The 22,894-nt window shown below is 34.6% G+C and overlaps 1 protein-coding gene across 1 annotated transcript in view; it reads left to right on the top strand.

The window, feature by feature from the left end:
* Positions 1–22,894, top strand: part of LOC148675270 (L-gulonolactone oxidase-like) — a 103,078-nt gene that overhangs the window by 39,395 nt on the left and 40,789 nt on the right. The window lies entirely within an intron of this gene.

Raw genomic sequence — 22,894 nt, 5'->3', positions numbered from 1 at the left:
GCAATATACTGTACTGTACAAGCTACACTACACTACTTACAAATAAGGTGTCTTGATGTCCTACATCTTGACCAACCAGAAGAATCTGAGACTGCTTCCTACCATGAGAATCCTATAAACCTATTAACCTCACCAGCCCAAAAGTAGAGATACTGTAAGATAAGATCACTTTATTGACCATTCTGTATACTTGTATTAGGAATTTGTCTTTTCATATACCCCGACTTGCTCTCCATGAGACACAGAGACAGGGAGAGAAGCTTGGGGTTAGAGCGCAGGGTCAGCCATTTATATGGCGCCCCTGGAGCAGCTGGGGTTAAAGGCCTTGCTCAGGGGCCCAACGGAGTAGGATTCCTCTGTTGGCAAACTTCCAGTCTCAGGCACAGATCCTTAGCCGCAGAACCACCACACCACCCTCGGATAAACCTGCCTTCCACACCAAACAGAATACATCCTAGAGATAAATCTCTCACTCTATAAACCTGATGCTACAAAATGAATGGGAACCTATCTCCCTAATCTAAAAAGTGCATCCGCGAACTGGAAAACATCTATTTTTAACCCAGGAATTTAGGAGTTTTCTAAAAACAACAGAATGGCAGGCTCTCTTAACAAGGTTCAAATACATAACTTGAATCTGTTCTCAAAGGCTGATCGGAACAAAAACTTCATGTCTGGCACTGTCTCTTCTCTTGCCTTGTGTCTTCCTGTTCTTTCTCCTGTCCCACTTTCTCTCCTCTCTGTCTGACTCACTGCCTTCCAGCCTGGTTTTATCCTCTGTTCCTCTATTGTTGAAGACTCTTAATCATAAGTATCCAGTACTTTATCAACCCAGGTAAACCAGAAGATTCCTATGATCCGTGTGTCTCAGACCCTCTTCCACTCATGAAACACCTGAGTTCCTTTCTTGCTTTGAAGCTCCTGAGAACTACCCATGTTGACACTTGCTACAGTAGGTGTTTGAGTACCCCCCATGTAGCTGTAACAATAATTTCCCTTCATATTAGACAACAAATGTTCACGGTTTCACAGTTATGAAGGTTACATTGATGTGGTCCACTCTAACATGACCCAGAAATTTTTCACCTTCTGTAGTAGAAATATTCACTTTAATCTAAGAGATTCAGTAGTGGTTAACAAATGAAGTCATTTCATAGTACAAGGTACACATGAATATAATTCTCTTATACCTAAGTATAAGGGTCATATTTTGAAGGTTATTACTGTGACACAGTAGGTCTTACATTCAAAACACTAAGGCGCTTAAATATGCTTTGGAAGCTATGGGGATTTTAATATTTATCATTTGATTCATGTATGAGAGTGGAGGAAAGATACTGCTCTAGGCTTGATGGTAATTCAGGCAAGACTGGCAACATTTGTTGACTTTAGATTTTTTTTTTCATAAAAGGATGAGACCTGCGTACTGTCTTTTTGACATATTGATGAGACGATTTTGCAGTTAGTGTGTTTGTCAAGTAGCGGTGGTTACATCCATTGAGTTCTTCAATAGCTAATAAGAAGATCTTGGATAAAATGTGGGGAAATTAATATAAAGTGTTTGAAACTTTTTCTTACTGCTCATGAGACAAAGAATGAAAAGATAACCCTAATATCTTTGAGCTTCTAGAGTAATTCACAAAAATTCAGCCTTTTACAGGATGTTATGCAAACACAGGACTGTTCAACCAATAAGGCCTACCCAGGATTGATTATTGAGACTACTGTATACAGGTTAGCAAGCTGAATAATTAATCATTTATAACAAATAATAGAAATCAAACTAAAAATGATATTGGAAGTCATGAACAATAGTTTTAAGTGAGTGTGATGCATTCAGTTACATTCTGTACACAATTTCAAAATGAATGTTTCATGTTTCATACATTTCATGTTTAATGCAATTTATTCAAATTTTTTATATTTTCTAACACTTCCGGTTAAAAGAACAAAGATTCCATATTTATTTCCAAGGTGGTACCTTACTGTAGAACACTCAAATCATTTTGTGTTTGAAGTAATAGCAATTATATTATCAATTTGTTCTTCCAGTAAATACTCAAGTAACCGGTCTACAAGAGACGCTGTGGTTGAAAAATGTAAACTGTCATTTAATTAAAAATAGACTGCAGCTGAGACTATTACCACAAATGCATTTATGCAAGAACTCATATCCGTTCAGGTCTCTTTTTGAATGAATTAAACAGGTGGGCTGCAGTGTACTTTCTACAATGGTGTGTATCTAATGAGCAATTTATCAAAAACTGACAATGCATATAGTAAAAGACATCAATTTGATAAAAGGCTTTCAGAGGCAATTATGTGTATCAAATTTCAATTTTCATGTAGAGAGACATTATTAATTAAAATAAGCCTCTTTCCATCTCTCTATAATTGATCCAGTAAAATGTTTTCGTTAGCCAATAGTTATGATTTCCTGATTAAATTTTCTCCTTACATTTTGTCTGTTACATATTTTATTCATCCCGGTGGCAAGTTTATTTGAACACCAAGGTTACTTTCAACAGATGGTATAAGGTCTGCAAATACTAGCTGCAGTTTACTGCTCTGTAGAAAATGCCATATTCCTATTAACGGATTTAATAAGCTCTTTTCGTTCATCTGTTGGCCAGTTATCTAAAGGCCCACTAATTTTGCAAAGGCAAAGTGTAGCAATGTGTATTATTAAAGTATCAAAAGTGTTATCTCTTAAAGGAAGAGAGCAGTATGTTTGCAGTAACCTCCAAAATAAAGTGTTTCTGGTCTTTTCTGTTAATAATTAAAATTAAAAAAGGTATTAGATCTGCATGTTGTTCAATGTAACAATTTTAATTTCATGGTTCAGTTTTATTTTTATATCTGTTAAAATAGGCATTCAAAATTTCTGTGCATGAAAACCCTTTTCCAGCATATTGTATAAGAAATAAGTTTTACTAACCACTTAGGGACAGATCTATTAGAAATGCCATTTTTTATTGGATTCAATAATGTCTGAATTTCTAAAACACTTGTTATTCAAATGTATAGCTGAAGCTGCTCTTTAGGATACTGGTGATCATGGAGACCCAAAGGGTCCCAAAGCATTTTACATGTACTGTAGGATATTCATTTCACCCACCACTGACTTGCAGCTAATAGCCCCACTACACAGCAAATCAGAAAAAGAAGTGGGAAGTTGCTTCACTTATTGAATCAAGGGACGGTTTTGGGTAGGATAGAGTATGCAAGTACAGAGTGGAATTAAGACAAGACACATAGACAAGACATTATGCTAACGCTTTCCAAACTAGATTTATAATTTTGCTTGGAGTTCCCTTATACTGTATAATGGGTAGCAGACAATTGTTGAGCACCATCAATTTTGAGTATGTTTGATTGGACTAGGGTAAATGGGTATTAGAAATATTATAGTATATTATTAGAAGGGAGTGAGAACTATATTTGGGTGTTTACATCTAATATTTTAAGTTTAACAGTGTTTAACTCTGCTCCTGTACTGACATAATTCAATGTTAGGACTCATACAGAAAGCCATGTTTAGAGAGATGGTGGATGACAATATATATATATATGTCATACATAAGAAAAGATCACTTTATTAGCCATATACAATTTCCTGTATTAGGAATTTGTCTTTTCACATACCCCAACTTGCTCTCCATGAGACAGGGAGAGGAGCTTGCGGTCGGAGCACAGGGTCAGCCATTTATACGGTCCCCCTGGAGCAGTTGGGGTTAACGGCCTTGTTCAGGGGCCCACCGGAGTAGGATTCCTCTGCCAGCTGTGGGATACGAACCAGCAACCTTCCAGCCACAGGCGCAGATCCTTAGCCACTGCACCGCCCCTGTCCGTGTACAGGATGTACAGTACGTGTTACATGAATGGTGAATGTAACAGTAAGAGTTGAGCAATGTACATTTAAAGCAATCTTAATCTTAATATGTACAGTACGTACACTTAATCTATATATACACAGAGGCAGTAGGGTATACATTCTTGAAAATTACTTAAAATGTGCCTTTTCACTTAGTCAGCTTCTATTAGTTTTTTAATAAGAAATTGTTTCCTCCACTTTGTACAACCTAATCACTAGGTCTCCTGATGTGACCATTAATCCCACTTAAAACTTCCATCAAGCAGGTCAATAAAAGTCTCATTGCACTATACCTCCCATCAGTGGAGCGTCCAGCTTGAATTGAGCATGTGATTAAACTGAACTTCAATGAGATCTCAGTGCCGAATCTGTCCATAGTATGAAAAACAGCCTTGTGAAATGTGCTATGGGATTAATTTCTGTCTCTTTATGGCTCTATACATCTACTATTCGGCTGGGAAATAGCTCAATGAATTTAGTTTAAAGTTAATGAGATGGTAACATTCCATTTTCTTGTGCTTTTTAGTATAGCCACACCTTTACCAGAGACATTTTGATGTAATTCCAGTTCGAATGCATTTCTGGAGGTCCATGAATGGCGGAGGGCTCTAACAGAGACCTTTGAATCAGGTCATTATTGAAAACCACCACTTAATGTAAAAGCAGTAAGCCACATGTTGCAAACAAGTCTTCAATTTCAGATGTATGGCTCATTCTCAGATACTGTAGAAGGATCCATGAAATGAACTTTCATTCCTGACCCCAGATGTGTACATACAGTATACCCTGAATCGCAAAAAAATAGAATTGTACCATGTGTGATATAATCACTTCCAGGATTGAAATAGTTATATAAGGGAAGCAGTGGCGACTGAACCCTGCAGTGAATTTTACTGTGGTGGAAATTGTGGAAAATACATTTTTGCCTTCCATGTTTATTCATAAAGGTCTTCAGAATTTGTGGTAAAAAAAAAACAGTTTATTTTCAGTTCAAACTTTATCTCCTAGGGGAAATTTGTTTTATGGTAAAATCCTACACAACATTGCAACAAAGATGGATTAACATTACCAACAAAGCAGACAGTTCTGTAGTGTTTCAGGAGATAGAGTAAGCAAGTTGCTTCACATTGTATGAGAGTAAGATTGTAATGAAGATGAAAGATTTGCTGAGTCTGTAACTTTTACATCTCGGGACACAGAGGAGTTTCCCATATGGTAGTAGTGTAAATTTTCATTGGAGGGAGTGAGCCAGACAATCCATAATGCTCTTAGCCTTCTTCTCTATACAGCACCAGCAAAGCCTAGTAGAAGCTCTTATGTTTTATGTCAGAACAGAGTAATATAAAACACTTCAAAGGAGTGGGACTAAGATTATTTATGATTCTAAAAGCCAAACAGGCATCTCCAAAGTACCTGAAATTATCAAATGAAGCAGAAAAAGACTTTAATTCTTAATTATATTCCAATTGCGATAATGTATTGATTTTTATGTCAAGTACTTTCAGTGTTTTCTTGTACAATGCATACAGGGTTTTGAGCATAGTTTTTCAAACTGTTTGTAGAGGATATTTCAGTTGATAAGATTTTCCCCACTGCTATTGCTGCTTATCTTTACTTATTTTCCCCAAATATTACAATTAACATTAATGATGTTGCCAAACCAAAACATTTTCAATAAATTATTTTGCAGTAAAGTGTTGAAATACAAGTAGTTCTATCTACCTTAAAAAAGTCTGTTGACTTTTTTTTAATAAATGTTGATATGTCATTTGTCCCATCTCAGGTTTTTGTCTATGATCAGTTCCAAGACTTGTAGTCATTGACAACCTCTAAACTCTGACCATTAATTAAAGTTGGTTGGAAGGGTATTTTGTTTTCCCTAAAATCAATGATCATTTCCTCTGTCTTTAAAACATTTGACATCAAAGGGAACTCATCAAACCATTTAGTAAAATCACTTGGAAAGGGCCCATAATGATATTCCTTTATTAAGCTGACCAGGGTGTGTCACCTGCAAGCATGACGAGAGTGTTGTCTGAGTGTTTGATCTTAGAATTGGTAGAGTATAAAATGTACAATATGAGAGACAAGACACAGCCCTGTAGTGATCCAGTAGAACTGTAGCTTATATCAGATGACCATTTACTCACTTTGACCTGTTGAGACCCATTAAGAGGTTGAGAACCCATCCTTTCACATTACTGTTTAATTTGAAGTTCTTTGAGAGTTTCTGTGCTTGCAAGAGTTGTTTTACTGCATTGAAAGCATAGTAAAAGTCACCAAATAAGATTCTTACAAACATCTTTGCTTGGCCAATATGATAATAAACCACATTAAACAATGTATCTTCTTCCCCCTCCTTTCTCTGTATGTAAACTGCAGTAAGATTCCATGTGTTCTTTGTAATGTGTTGCTTCACTATTCTTTCCAGACTTTTTATTGGAAGAGATGTTTAGGTTAAGTTAAGTTTATTGACCAGGGGCAGTGCACAACTCTTAAGCTGCACTAAAGTTCACTAAAAATATATGTATTTACAGTAGCTCAAAAAAGTATTTACCCCATTTGGCATTTTTCACATTTCATTTTCTTACATCATGGAATCAAAACAATTTGTTTGGGAATTCTTCCCACAGATCAGCACAAAGCATTCTGTAATGCCAAATGTAAAAACAACTCTAAAGCTTTTTCGTGATTACAAATAAAAAACAAACAATAATTCTTTAGAGGACACAGAATTATTTAATGGAGTCCACTTGTGTACAAAGTTTTTCAAATGACTGCAAAATATATACACTTGTCTGTGAGAGATCCAACAGTTGGTTAGGGAATTTCCAAACATAAGCTTCAGCATCAAGATAAAAAAACCAAAGAGGCCTATGGCAACTCGGACAGAGCTACAGTCTTCCATGGCAGAGATGGGAGAAATTGATCATACTGTAGGACAACGATAGCCTGGGCACTTTACAAATCTGCACTTTATGGGTGTTGGCAGAAAGAAAACCATTATTGAAGAAAACACACATAAAATCTCATCTAGAGTTTGCCATAAGGCATGTGGGAGATCTACACATGGTGATGCCTGCGTGTTTGCGTGCGATTTGTGACACAAAGCTGGTACAGACTTACCCAGATAGACTCACTGCTGTAAATGCAAGTAAAGGTGCTTCTACCAAGTATTCAAACAAGGAGTTTGAATACTTATGTAATCAGTTATTATGGTCTGTTTTTACATGTGATTAATTAAGAAAGATTTTAGTGTTCTTTTTGTTATTCTTTGACATTACAGAGTACAGTCTGTTGTGTTGATCAGTGATCCCAAAAAAATCCAAAATACATTTATTTTGATTCTATTATGTAAGTAAAAAAAATATGACAAATGCCAAAGGGGGTGAATATTTTTATAGCCACTGTACATCTATAGTTCCTGGGCAGGACACAACCAACAAACTACAAGATATAGACATAAAAAGACACACTGCATGGCACATAGATATTTTGTAGATATACAAATGGTGAAGTGCAATAAAAAAGAGAACACAAAATACAAAAATAATGACATGATAAATAAATAAATAAAATACTGTGTATCAAAGATTGTAGTTGCAAGTCAATTTAGATAATCACTTATCAAGTTCTGTGGATTTACATACATCTAAATGGTATTATTTCAATTAAACATAAAAGCATAGTATGATTTATGACATCATTACGAATATGAGAGTGATTGTTAACTTAATTTGATTATTATCAGTGAATCATAGCATAAATAATGACAAGTTAGATTCTGAATAAAAAGTGAATGGTGAATGACATGATGTTATTCTTTGACAGAGACATTAAAACATTAATTTCATCACATGACTAATTTGCTTTAAGCCATGGTTTCTCTTGAGTTCTAAATTATATAAAAGCAGATGGTTGTTCACTACTAGATTTATTGTATTTCAGAAGCCATAAACTCAGAAGCTCTAACCGAAAATGCTGACTTTCCAAATTCAGCGGCTTTATACAGCACTAAACAATCAAGCCTAGTAGAGGCTTTTGTGTTTCTTATATTGTCAGAACAGAGGAATATAAAACATTTCAAAGGCGGGGGCCTAATATTATGATTCTAAAAACCAAACAGGCATCTGCAAAGTAATATCAAATGAAGCAGAAGTACTGTAGATTGTAATTCTTAATTACATTGCAATAGTGATAATGTATTCATTTTGTGTCTAGTACTTTCAGTCTTGTACAATACATACAGGGGTCTGAGCTTACAATTTCCTGCTTCTGATCAACTGAAGTCCTGTCATGTCTTCCTGGTATCATATAGTATCACATGGTATATATAGCTATGGTATTCTCTATTTTTTCCCTGTCCCAATACTTAGCTTTCCTGATCTCCCTTTTCACCTCTGTCTGCCCTGCTGTCTTGAGGTCTGTGTCCCCTTGAGAAAAAGCATGTTTCTCTTTAAGGAGTACATGCTTGAGACTCTTGGTTATATAGTGTTTGTTATTGGGGAAAAAAACCTCAAAGCTTCATTTGGTAGGAATAATTGAGTCTACACAGAAAGAAATGAAATCCAATACTACATCACCTACATCTACTACATCATTTAACAATTGCTGTGAATATCGTTTGATATGTGCTTAAAAACATCCCGTTGTGTGCAGTCTAAAGAACCTCGTCGCTGGTCCTTTACTTTCTTTGTCCCAGACCTTTACTGTTCAAATTTTTCATTTGCTTCTCTTGAACTGCAGCTGACAGATTGGACTGAGAAGTACTGTGTTGTGATCAGAATTGCCCTGTGGAGGACTGGCAAGGAACATGGAGTCACATTCTATTTTATGCATTATAAGGAGATTTGCAGTCTTGTCTAAAATTAGTTTAAAATGAAGAAATATAGTGGCATTAACATTATAGTGGTCAAGTGAAATTGCTGGAGTGAAAAGAACATTTATTCATCTGGAATTCATCTACTGTAGAATACATCTAGAATTAATTAACAAGAGTTTAAAAAGAACTGTGATGATAAGGCACTTAGAAGATGAAACTGAAAGTATCACAAAAATAAAATGTCAGTCGCTCTGTATTTATTAGAAGTATTTAGAATTGAAACTACACAGAGACACAAATTGAAACGTTTTGCTCTGAAGCAATATGCTTTCGTTTTTCTTGGCATTTTTTTACTTCTAAAGAGGAAATTGTAGACTTTTGAAGTTATGTCAAAGAAAATGGGGAAGTGCACTTGCTTTTAACTAGGTGTGTTGTCACATAAACAGGAGAATTTGTATGTGTGAGACTAAAAATGAAACCTTGAAGCTGACAGATCATTGTGAGTTTCTTACAGAATATGATGATTCCATACAAATTCCATACAAATACTATTCTTTGTCTATTCTAGGCCACGGCTTTACTATAACTAGATACAATGCACATTTTCATGGTTTTGGTCAGATACAGTATACTTGGTAGCTTTGTAGTCCCGATCTCCACTGAGACTGAATGGTGTAGTAATTAACCATATCTTTCACCGCAGGGAGTTTCAATATCTTAATGTGATGTTCCTCAGTGTAGCAACTGCATTATGGACTAGCTTGTTAGTATTGACCCCTGAAGCTAAGCTAATGCATTTGTCACTAAGAAGGTACATGAACTGTTAAACAGTGGTCTCCGTGAGCCAGCTGCTCTGTTCAAAGACTTCCCTTTAAACAGAATTGACAGAATCTTTGCAGCTTGTCGTATTGTATTTAACTAGAGTTTTGCTTTTCTGTGCTACCTCAGAATGGTGGGTTATCTGTCTATAAAAATTCTTTCTTCAAAGGAAAGGACATACTTCCATTATTTACTAAGCTGAACAATTTTCTAAGGAAAAATATATCTATTATTAAAGCAAGAAAACAAAAAAGATTGGGTTTTTTTTTTCAAATTGCTTTCCAGGTTATTGATAATATCTGAATGAAGAAACCATTAGAATTAAAGTTAGCCAAACAATACAGTATGTAGCCTGTATATTAAACCATCTAAGACCAGGATTAAATCATATTTGTGGCACAGTTAGCAACCAAAAATTCGAGACCCAATTTTAAATAATTAAAACCTAATTAAAATTAAATAAAAAATTAAAATTAAATAATTAAAATGTATTGTAACCAACACAGGAAATGAAAACTGACCCTGTGTTTTTTTTAATCAAAAAGATAGCATAAAGGCTATTAATTTCATGTGTCATAAATAGCCATCCATACATTTCCCAACTGCTTCACCCAAGAGCCACGGGGCAGCCGGAGCCTATGCCAGCAAGGAACAGTCCTAAGGCAAGAGACGCCCTAAAAGGTAGACTAGTTCATAATACAGTCCTGTATAAAATTTACTGAAGCACAATAAACACAAATAACATCCATTATAAGCAACTGACCTATACCTGCAGGGCACCATTGATATTCCTGAAATTTTAACATATACAATGTTTATTTTTAACTTGGTTTAGTATTTGCACATTACATGAATGTGCTATTGTTCCACATAAGAAATATTTAACTTTTAACAGATTTTAAAAGATTAAACAGATTTATCAGAATTTAACATTTTGTCTGTTAAATCCAAAGTCCATTCACATAAATGTTTACTGTATAAAAAAAATGGATTTCTGAAATATTTAATAATAATAATAATTGTTGTTATTATTATTATTATGGTCATTCATATACTGTATGATGTCACCAAGCATCAAGCCATCCTCAAAAGGAAAATCTGTTATTTTCAAATCTGAAAATCTTGTCAAGTATAAGAATTTACCATTAGGAATGGGTTACATGACACCTACAGCACTACAGAGCATCGATAAATGACAGAAATATCATATACAATATATACAAAATATCATATGTACAAAAAGGTCTTTTTCTAATTAATAATTTGTTCTCTGGTGTTTAGTGTGTGTAACCTACACAGATGTGTATCTCAGTAGTAATGAATTATTTACATAAATAAATCAAATTAATTTGTATAGTATTTTTTCTCTAGCAAAACCTTTTTATTCACTTGTTCAAGTGACCATTGTTGGTTGTTAAACTAATTAGAGGCACAAACCACTTTTCTGTTGCTGCCTAATTGTGTGGCACATAAACCTTCCTGAAAATGTTAACTGACAGATCATCTGAGATCTGTGCTTTACTGCACAGCATGGGAATATCTACTAATTACCTTCATTTAAGACCTAGTTACTATACTTGTGTACAAAGCAAGATGAATCAACATCTAAGCATCAAAATCTAGTGAAACATATATAGATGATCAAAGCGACCCAAATTAAAATATTTTAAGTAAAGTGACAAATACAATAGGATGATAATTGTTTTCATTGCCTTCCTTCCCTTAAATATATAATTTTAATAATTTATAGGCTGTTTTAGATTTTGTCAATATGTAAGATGATTAGTGTACTATGGAAAGCATGTAATTCAAAGTTTTATTAAGACTTGCCAGTGTAAAAATATACATGGATTATAAAGAAACACACTTTATGTGGTCATCAATCAACCAGAGTAATTTCCATTGAATTGTAATGGTTTAGTATTGGGTTACCCTTCATACAGCTAAAAGGATGTAACCAATGTTTCATTTCTGTTATTAAAATGTATTAATCCAGACATTGCTGTAAGAAGCTACTATACAAAGAAGAAAACCCATTCTAAAAAATATAAAGGTACAAAAAACAAAGAACACATTTGTCTCTTATTCCTAATGTGTCCAAATATAATTTTTCATGGCTCAAAAAATGAATGTTTACAGTGATACATCATCTGATAATATCATCCTTATGTTAATTATTACAATATAAGATTACTGTCCAATCAAAGAAAAGTACACTGAATGTCCATTCATTCTCTCAGAATTGCACTACAGATGTGCAGTACTTTGAATTCAAGTCCTCAACCAGGCCTGCACTGTCTATACAGTACTTTCAAAGATAATGCCAGATGTTTAAGGGCACTTCCATTCCAGGCAGGCACGGTCTCTGGAGGGTTTGGTTTTGAAAAGGTTACATTTATGACTATACGATTAGAACTGTGCTCTCTAAAATACACATAACCCAATCTAATAATAACACATAGGCAGAGTGGTGGCTCTGTGGCTAAGGATCCTTGCCCATGGCTAGAAGGTTACTGGTTCAAATCCCACAACTGGCAGAAGAATCCTACTCTGTTGGGCCCCTGAGCAAGGCGCTTAACCCCAGCTGCTCCAGGGGCACTGTATAAATGGCTGAGCCTGTGCTCTGACTCCAAGCTTCTCTCTCCCTGTCTGTGTGTCTCATGGAAAGCAAGTTGGGGTATGCAAAAAGACAAATTCCTAATACAGGAAATTGTATATGGCTAATAAAGTGATCTTATCTTACATAATTCAATCCAATAGTGCTATAGCTTCAGGATTACACAATGTTATCCTTTGAAAAATAAAACAAAAATAGAAAACTTAAATGTCAAATTCTTTCCTATAAGCATTGATAAAAAAGTGACAAAATGATACTGTAATTGGTAAAACAATATTCAAGGACTAGAATTAAGTTGCCAAGGTCCTGTACTGTAGATACTAACCTACAGTATTTATTTTTTAAACTGATATTTGTAAGACCCTTGCTTATTTTCCTGGATTCTGCCGAGTCAGCACACACATTTGACCTTACTCTAACTTCTCTCTGTTCAATTCTTTATGTCAAATGACACACAAAATGCTGCCTGAGGAAAAGCAATGCGACTTTATTGATGGCATTTTTGCCACAGTACATCCTTCCTTTGGTTTTTCACACTGAACATGACATTTAATTTAGTTTACTAACTTCTAGGACTGAAACTGTACTGTACTTAAGCAGACATACTGTACATTTTTATTTATGCATTATTATTATTATTATTATTATTATTATTATTATTATTATTGTATTATTATTATTTATGCATTATGATAGACATCATGCATTTGCTTACCTTAATTCTATTATGAATAACTGAACAGATATTAATTGAGCCAGGTGTGAAAAGCAACCCCCTGAGTCATCTGTAATTTTTAATAAATTGTGCAAACATCTTACCTGAGGGGAATCACAACAGATAGTGATATGGAGAACTGCCGAATGCATGTTGCACTGTATTTGTTGCTTAAAGTGTACGATTTCAGTTGTAATTGTAATAAAGCCACCATCAATAATAATAATAATAATAATAATAATAATAATAATAATAATAATAATAATAATAATAATAATAATAATAATAATAATACTTACACATATATAGCACTTTTCTGGACATTCAACTCAAAGCATTTTACAGGTAATATGAATTTCCCTCCACTGATATTTAGCAACTACCAGCCACATTTCAGTGTTACAACTGTCAGCAACAGAGCCTTATCAGTGACAGAAGGTCTAACAATAAAAAAAACACCATAATGACCTTACTTGAATTCAAGTCAAATGTTATAAGTGTCTCTGAAAAAGGTCATGGCTGCCAGGTACTGTAACTCAACAAATTTCCAGCAAATGTTTGCGGTTCAATATACCACCTCTGAAACACATACTATGGTTTTACTTCTCATCAGCAGGTACTAGGAAGCTTGTCAAGTCATAATGGAAACATACAGTAGATTGAGGCATGAAGGAAGTAAAGTCCTGGCAAATCTCGGGGCAAATATTAAGAACGTGAGAAAGAAGAGAAGAAACATCAATTTCCTTACGGGATTAATAAAGTATTATCTATCTATCTAAACAAGTTTTGGTAAACAAAGTGTAGAAACCAAGAGATTCGAGCTTGAGGTGTCCGTTCACCAAGCCAAGCTTTATGGTATGCTTACAAGGAACAATACAACGAGGATAATTGAAGGGGATATGGCTCTACACAGCTTATATACATGTTTCTCTACACCCCCCCCCCCCCTCCTGTCTTTGAGGTACTTTCTCAAGAAACACAAGGACTCAGAGAGCAATTAAAACATTCCTTCCTTATCAGGGCGTTTGGTACAGAAGATGGGAGTTTAGTACAGAAAGGGAGAAGCATCTGTGCTAAAGCAAGCATGAAGGTTAGAGTTTAGCATGTGAATTCAGCAGGAGTTCACAGCTCCTACCACTATATAGGTACAGAGTAACATACAGATTCTGCTAGCGGACTCCATCAAAGGAAAATATAAATATTTTTTCACAAATATCCATAAAGATAAACCGCTTATGCTTCAAAATAGTTTTAAAATACTTTCAGCATAATCAATTCTGCTGTTTTCACTTGAACACCACTTCTGCTTTCCATTCACTTTCAGCTAGAATGTTTTTGTGAACACCATGTTCAGGTACTGTACATGCATCCACTTTCCTCTCAAGGCTCATCACTTGTCAATCCTACTGGACACACCTGTCTTTCTCTGTTCTCCTTCTCTCAGGCCTAAGCTACCTTTCCCAGTGAATAGCACTCCCATTGTAAAGTTTAGGGCAATAAAGCTACTTGCTGAGCCTAAAAACATCTCCTCCAGCTTGTTCTTCTTGTTATTCCTTACCTTACCTACATAAGACCAGTTTCGCCACAATATCTTTGCTCTTATTACTTCTAACATAATTTGCATACATAAGCATGCATTACATATCTAGAACGTGCATGGTAACACATACTGTACTATGAGCAGACTGAGTCTTGGCAAGAGCGTTTGCACATGCTACATGCACTTCAGTTGATAGCTTGTGAATACAGTGCTCCCCTTACCTTTGATTTCAAGCTTTGAATTGTAATTAAACCCCCGTAGTTCTATTGGTTTTTCTGTCTAGCTGCTGCTTAAGTTTTAAAAAGGGCTCTGAAAGAAGTCAAACTCTCAAGTCTGATGCAGAATATCAGGTAACTGAATATCAATTTGTACAGTACAAACAAAAAAAAGAATGAATTAAAATCAAATATATCATCAATCCCTATTGTGTTCAACATGCCTAGATAGAACATTTTCATGGTCTGGTACGCATACAATGATTAAAATACACTCACTCTAACTGGTTAATTTGTTAAGAAATACTCTTTTTTTAATTCAACATATAAAGGCCAGTTTATTAATTTGTTTATTAATTGCTTTTAATATACTAAACAACATAGGGTACATTTTGTGGGAATCGTGCTTTAACATCCTTAGAAAGAGATTAAGATAAAAAATGAAAGCCAGTTTATTCAGTAATTTATACAGTACATTTTAATTTCCAAGTAGCAATCTTACAAAGCTGGTAATTGAGGCTGATTAATATTCTTTTAGGCATCACCATAATGTGTCTCAAAACTAATCTCGAAGCCTGAATTTGTGACACATCTAATTTGTGCAGAAGTGGATTCCTGGCTTTTAAATATACAGCATGAAGTCATTGCCATTTAATATGGAGAAGAGGAGTTACTACTTTAAGTGATTAATGAAATGTTTAGTAGGCCTCTTGCTGTATGAGTGTTTTTCATTTTTAGTGTCAAGAAACTCTAGCAATGAGAAGATTATTCTCGGACTTCCTACCCTCAGCTATTCTTACTTCACAAGAAGTGAAGAGCAGAAGTTGTAGAGGATATGGCATAGAACTGTAAAACCGTTAGAGATATACTAACTACTGTACATTTGTTCTGAGCATTCAGTGTAGATTAAAAGAAAAGTTATCTTCATATACAGTATCTACATATGTGCTGGAAATGTCATGTCTAATCTTATGTCCGTTCTCTGTTTCCCGATGTGAAAGTGTATAGATCTAAGTACAATCTGTTTCAAAGCACCGAACTATTGTGTAACTAGTAGAGGGGCAATGTTGACAAAAGCTATTCAGCATTGACACTTGATCTTCCCATTTGCCCCACAACACTTGGTGAAATAAACTGCTTGTTGAGTGTTTAATGAACAGCTCAATTATAGGGGTGACAATGAAGGAATACTATGTTTGAATTGAATAAATGGATCTTTTCCTGTTCACAATCATGATTAAAAAATGTTTGACATTTCACAGCATTTTTAAACCTTTCAATTCAGGACCTCTATCGCCAGATAACACACAGACCGAAATGTAAAGAGAGTTTCTTTTTTTAATTACTGAAATTGCAGTTAAATATGCAAATGCCGTTTTTCTATTTACTGAAATTGTGGACATTGAACACTCACTTCCTGAAAGGGTAAGAAATACAGTATATCTGTCATCTTTGTACTATGAAGTAACAATGGGAGCCAAGAAAAACCTGAGATAACTGCATATATTGAAATAACTGGCTTTGGTGGAGAGAATATTATTAGGCTAATCTGGAAAATTGAATCAACTGGCTATTGTTGTTTAAGCTGTATAATGTCTTTAGAGTTTCAAATTGAGAAATGTATACATTAGGATTCTTATTGGTTCTGAAATCAGGATTATGCCAAATAGGAGTTAAAAGTGAAAAGGAGATTTTCTGTTCGTAGATTTGATGAATCTTTAGCCATGCGCCAATTGTGAATGAAATACATGGATGTTAAAACCATTTGAGCAAAAACTGAAGTTTAAAGGAGACTGCATAAAGAAAAAAGTTAGGTGCTATTAGCCTCCATGTTTTTATTCTTTTGAATAGTTAAAAGTTTAAAATGCGGTGTTCTGTTTTTCCAATAAAATGTGTTTAGTACTCTATCCATTTGAGAAAACCATTTTTGACTCAGAAATATGGGAAGCATAGAAAGTGTATAATTATTATGAGGAAATATACTCATTTGACTGCCGCAATACACCTCGTTAGAGGGATTGGTAATCCATTGCAATGTAACAGAGTCAAGTACTGTGTCCAAGTTAAGGAGGGCCATTTCAGACAGGCTGAAGGGTATTCATGAGCCAAGCTCTCTAAAAAAAGAGTAAAAATAACTGATAACAATTCAACAGTTCAGCGTGCGGTCAGGTTAGCCTCCAGGTCTACCTGCTCACAGGAAGGCTATCAGTGTCTCATCATCCAAAATTTTCCCCCAGAAAAATCGTTTCTAACATCATATATCTTGATCCTGACTTTGAAGAGAAATATGACAATTTGCTGCTAAATTACAATGAAAGAATGTCCTTTTTCTGTGATCAACTAGATGTCGACGCATTGGAAAACTCCAGTACTATACAATGTCTTATTTAGATGTGGAATCCACCTCTAATTTTCCCTTCATAATGTTTGAAAAATTATGTTGTATGACATTTTGGAAGTAGCAGGGTGGCATTTAGAATCACCTCGCCTTATCTGCAAGAGCAATTGTGTGGTAAATTACTTTTTATTATCCAGGTCTGGTCTGAAGCTGGTTAGCTTTCCATTACAGCTACTATTACCAAAAGCTTGGCCCATTAATTTGCTTGATTGCTGCAGGAATATTTTTTGAAAGGTACGATTATCTGAGTGTGACCACTTTGGACTTCATTAATCTAGTGTAATTAAAAATAATTTATTATAGTGTTATAGAAAATGTTTATTTTCAAATTTAAATACAGTCAACTTAAGACAATTAAGCATACATTGTAAATTTACAGTAACTGATAACAAATGAAAATAAATGATGTCAGATGCAAGCCGAGTCCATACCCTTTGTAGATTGTAGTTTTTTAGTAGGTAACATATCACTGACCTCTATTTCTCTTATAAATGTAAATTTATAAATCTTTGGTGAAGAGTGAAAACAAAATAAAAAAGATTAAATAAAAGCTTCCGAGCAGCTACACACCCACTGAGACCCACTGATAAATCTATCCAATTTCTAAAACTTAATCCAATTCAGGGTTGCAGTGGAGTCAGAATCTTTCTCGACAAGCAATGGATGCAAGGCTGGATATACTCCAGTCAGGACACCAGTCTATTGCAGGGCACACACAGACACAGACATACAGTGCATGCTCACATCAGGGGCAAATTTCTCAGAAGACAATTAACCTATCAGTATGTCTTTGAATTGTGGGAGGAAACCAGAGCACCCAGAGGAAATCCTTGTTAGCACAGCAAGAACATACAAACTCCACACAGACAGCACCCAGTACTCCAGCACTTTGAGGCAGCAATGGTAACCACTGTGCCACTGTGCTACCCCCCAGATAAGACCATTTTATGCTGTAGTATATCTTACTATTCCTGAAATAAATACTGACTTCTTTATGTGCGTCAAGGTTGTTCTCAATTTCTCTACTTGACCAACACCTATGACACTGGATATTTACTGTACATTGAGGAAATTGACAACGTTTGGAGAGCTTGGAGTTTTGTGTTAAACGTCTTCAATTGTGCTTCAATAAAAGTTTCACACTCGCCTTCAGAGTCCAGTATACAGCCCTGGGAAATGTGAAGCTGGGCTACCATCGCTCAATAAGAACAGCTGTATGTGAAATTCCCTACATTTATACTTGCAGGTCTTCCATTATATTGGTCTATTTAGGTAGGTTTTGAGTCATTCATATATATTTTTAATGACTGTATTGGTATTGCTGGCATAATCAATTTAAATTACAGTTGTTTGCTCAGCTTTTCAAAGTTATCTTATAACAAGGTAATAAAGGTAATAAAGGGGATACATGATAATTAATGTTCAATTTAATAATTTTTTACATGAACAATTATTACTTGATCTTAAATGAATCATTATGAAAAATTGAATGTATTTAACATTTAAAAAAAAGTAATTTTTGAAAAGAACAAGGTTTCTACAACATGCAAGAAAGTGTCAGCTTTTCCACAATTAATTTTCTACCATTTCAAAAAGATCACGGTGAATACATAAAAGATAATAGAACGATAGTGGGTTTGTTAGTATTCACTTAGGAAAATCACTTTGGTTACTAGGTTATAATAAGAAATGTTTTTTTTCTTATCTGCAATATACTGTATATATTACTATATTACTTCCAGTTTCCATTTTTTGGTGAAGATCCAAAGCAGCAAACTTCAATTTTAGGAACAGCATTTCCCAATTAGTAATAGTTTTTTAGTACTTAATATATATATATATCATTTGAAATACTATATTTTGATAACACAAAAAGTGATACAGATCTCTAAAGAAATCACAACTCATTCAGTTTTTTCTTCAGATTGGATAGCCATCACTAATTACAAGCCATCACAAATGAAACAACAAATTTTCAAGTAAATTGATGTTTTCTTTTTATCAGACCTTGAATAATTTGGTTAATTTTCATAGCATGGAATTTCCATTATTTGTGGTGCGTTGTTTAGTAGAATTTTTCTACAAGAGCTTGATTTTTATTGATTTTTTTATTTTCTAAACAAGCTGAATGTCATTATTAAAAACAAGGTAGCTCAATACGGTTAAATTTCTGCTCTCTTGGCATTATGTACCATTTTCATTTTAAATCCATACAGTGATGGGTCTTAATGTACGAAATCCTTTTAAAGTACACTTTCTTTTTGTAAAATAAATTAATATTCATATTTCCCCAGTTATCTTTCTTGTATACAGTGTGTAAGCTGACCTGAACTGTCATCTTACCAATTAATTTGCTTTCATGTCATATACTGTGCCATGTCCTTGGAGAATGGGCATCAAAGACTGAAATGTTATTAAACTGTCATATTAGTGTGTATTCAGGTATCTATGACTCAAGTATTTAGACAGTTGTCTTAATCCTAAACTTGACTCACAATTCAATAACAAAATTTAATAAAATAACAAATACCTATAAAAAGAGATCATTTGAATACTGTACTTATTTAAAACTTCAACAATAAAGTTAGTAATAGAAAATCAGCAAATTGTGAAGATTATTCATGTGGGAGAATTTAATACATGTACACACATACAGTTTATACTGTAATACAGGAAAAGCTTGTGAACCCCCTAGGCTGGTCCTCAGTATATGAGAATACATTGTATATGCTCGGATATAATAATATCAAGAATGTCTTAAAATATAAAATATGAAATGAACATAATCTCATAAAATGTATAACACAAAGACATAAGATATAAAGTAACGTATCCAGATTATATATCCAAACATATTTTATACCACAATCCCAAACATCCTGACCAACCTAAAGATTCCTTTTTCAACATGTACTATACTTGCATCACCTTGGGCTAGCAGTTTCTAGTTAGCTACATTTATAAAATCAAGTTTAAGAAACTGAAATATAATTTATTAACACCTCGACTCGTTAAATTTAAATTTCCAGTTCAGTACAGTGCCAATAAAAAGTTCATGAGGTCCCTTGTTTGGTCCTTATTCAAACTGTACAGTATACAGTATCTTGATTAAAAGTAACAGACATATGATATAACTGTTTGATCTATCAGTAAATAACCTGATGAGAATATGATCTGAACCCTTAGATTAAGTAACTGGTGGCACCTACTTCAGCAGCAATGACGTCGTATCTTCACATCAACACTTAGAAATTGTGACCCTTTCTTCCTTATAGCATTGCTTCATGTCGGTGACATTTGAGGATTTTCTTGCATAAAAAGCTCACTTCACATCCTGCCATAACATGGGGTTTAGGTTCAGACCCTGAATTGTCCAAACAAATTTCATCTTCAACCATTGTGCTGTACATCTGCTTGTATTCTATCTGCTAGGATCATTGTCTACCATCATTGACCTATTTCAGCTCCGCTTTAGCTGACAAATGGAAGGTCGAACGTGCTTCTCCAGAACTGAATTATACAAAACCAAATGTTCCATCAATTATGGCAATGCGTACAGTATATGTCCTGAGGCAGAAAAGCAGCTCCATGATACTTCCCCCCATCCCAGAATGAGGATCTTCTGTTCGAAGGCAGTGTTTGGTTTTCAGCACCCAAAGTATTTAACATTTTGGCAAAAAGTTCAACTTTTGACAGTTCTGTCTAGTGAACATTCTTTCAGCAGGCATGTGTATTGTCCAGTAACTCTTCAGCTTACTTGAGATGGGGGCAATTTTCTTTTTAGAGAACAATGATTTCTTCCTGGCTATCCTCCCATGAAAAGCATTCTATGGTACTTCAGTCTTTTCTTGATGCTCGAGGCATGAACACTAACATTTCCTGTACCACAGTGAGAAAGGCATGCAGATCTTAGTTTGGGTTTTTAGTTATTTCCTATATGATTTTCTGGGTTGCTAGACTGAGTCACTTTGGTCTTGAAAATGTTCCATTTGTAGACTGTACACTGTGAATGGATGGAGAGCCCTGAATGTTTAGAGATGGTTTTATAACACCCTCCAGACTGATCAGAATCAACTCTTTTTTTTTCCTGAGGTCATCTGAAATCTGTTGTGTTAATGGCATAATGTGTATCTGTATGGTGAAGACAAAACTTCACCATAGTGAAAACAAAAGGTTTGACCATTATATAGGAAAGAGCTACCAAACTCCCTGTTTGCTTGTTACCCAATTATTTAACCACCTGATTCTAACCACTTCTTAATTGTAGTAATTAGGGGCCACTTATTATTTCACATACATTGATTGCTAATTATTCATTTGGTTCTGCTTCAAGCACCATTTTTAAAAACTATCAGACTGCTAAAAAAAATCTAACCTTTTGGGTATTTAAGAAACACTGGTTTTGATTTAACAGTGGTATCGTGGTACAAGATTGTCCTTCCAATAATTCTTTTGGGGGTTCACAAACTCTCTCAGCACAGTATACTTTGATACGTATCACAACCTCAAATTTTTCTTTCACTGAGGGAAATACTGTATATTGTTCCACCTCTGTCATTTTCCACCTTACATTTTCAATAAACCAAATAATAAATAACCTTTGAATGGCCTGAGAGCACAAAATGTTTAATCTTAAAATTAAACATAGAACACTTAAGGAATTTTTTTATGTTCTTGGGGTGAAAATAATGTACAAATAAAATTGTCTGTAACGTTTTAAAGTATTTTATTCAGAATTGCCAAACCACATAGAAAATTCACTAATTTTATTTTTTGAAGAACTGCCATTGAAATTTGCAGATTCATCACTTACTAACTTTTTGAAATAAGCAGCACGTGTCTTGCATTAATCTGCAAACTGGTTTTAGCATTATGTTTTCCAAGGGCACAAACAGATTAATCACTCAGTGGTCCTCTGTACACTTGTGTTTCCAAACATTATTTTGTTTTCAGAATACGTTTACCTTGTACCAAGTCCCTTTCAAAATAATTCAACACTCTTCTGAAGGGCATATATTGTTTGTGTCACCTCATAACAAAAATGTATACGTTAGAAATACAGTACTAGAAAGTAGCAGTGTGTGGAAAAATAAACTCAGGAATTTTCCCACAGTAAACAAAAAGATTAAACAAAAGCAGCATACATGTATTTAATGTAAAAAAGTCATTTTCCTCCGAGTATTCTGATTTTAGAACATCCCGTGGCAGTCCTTCATTAATGAATATGTGAAGTGAATGTAAACTATTTAAGAGATGTTCTTTCATTAAAAAAAAGTATAAAAAAATTACAAACAAGAGGAGGCCATTCAAACTACTTCATCCCTTAAGTTGTTAAATTTCCAGAAAGCAGAACAGAAAGGAATGAAGGTTTAAGATCGCTGTGACAAAGAGATGTGTGAAGCAGGAGGTCATAGTTAACACATGCGGCGGCGCTCGTTGTAATTAGTCAGCCGTTGAAACCAGTTAACTCCTTTGCGGGTAGATCTCCAATGACTGGTGGTCGTGACAGTTCTTAGTACTTAACTGATCCAAGGAGCTCATCCAGCCACTTCAATAATAGCCTGAGTAGCTTGTTCATACTCCACAACCCATTGGGTAAAGAATGGCGGCCTGTTCTCACGTTTAAATTCACTTTCACACAGTTTGCACTTGTGCTCTCTGGCTCGTGTTTCTCTCCTCATTTGGAAGAAATCTGCCTAAGAAAGCTTTCACTGTCTATAAACACATAAAACAAATCCTAGACAACGAAGCAAGACCAAAACTTTCCACCACAGGCAGTTTCACTATGACTTCTCAAAAACAAAAACATGCTACTTCATGTGGCTGGATTCATTCATTTTTCAAGCTTTATTTCTTTATTTCTTTATTTCTGTTTGTTAATGAAAAATCCATTA

This window comes from Lepisosteus platostomus, chromosome 3, assembly GCF_059453375.1.
Source record: "Lepisosteus platostomus isolate fLepPlt1 chromosome 3, fLepPlt1.hap1, whole genome shotgun sequence".
In the NCBI taxonomy this organism is placed as follows: domain Eukaryota; kingdom Metazoa; phylum Chordata; class Actinopteri; order Semionotiformes; family Lepisosteidae; genus Lepisosteus; species Lepisosteus platostomus.
This window is presented reverse-complemented; position numbering and strand designations above follow the sequence as displayed.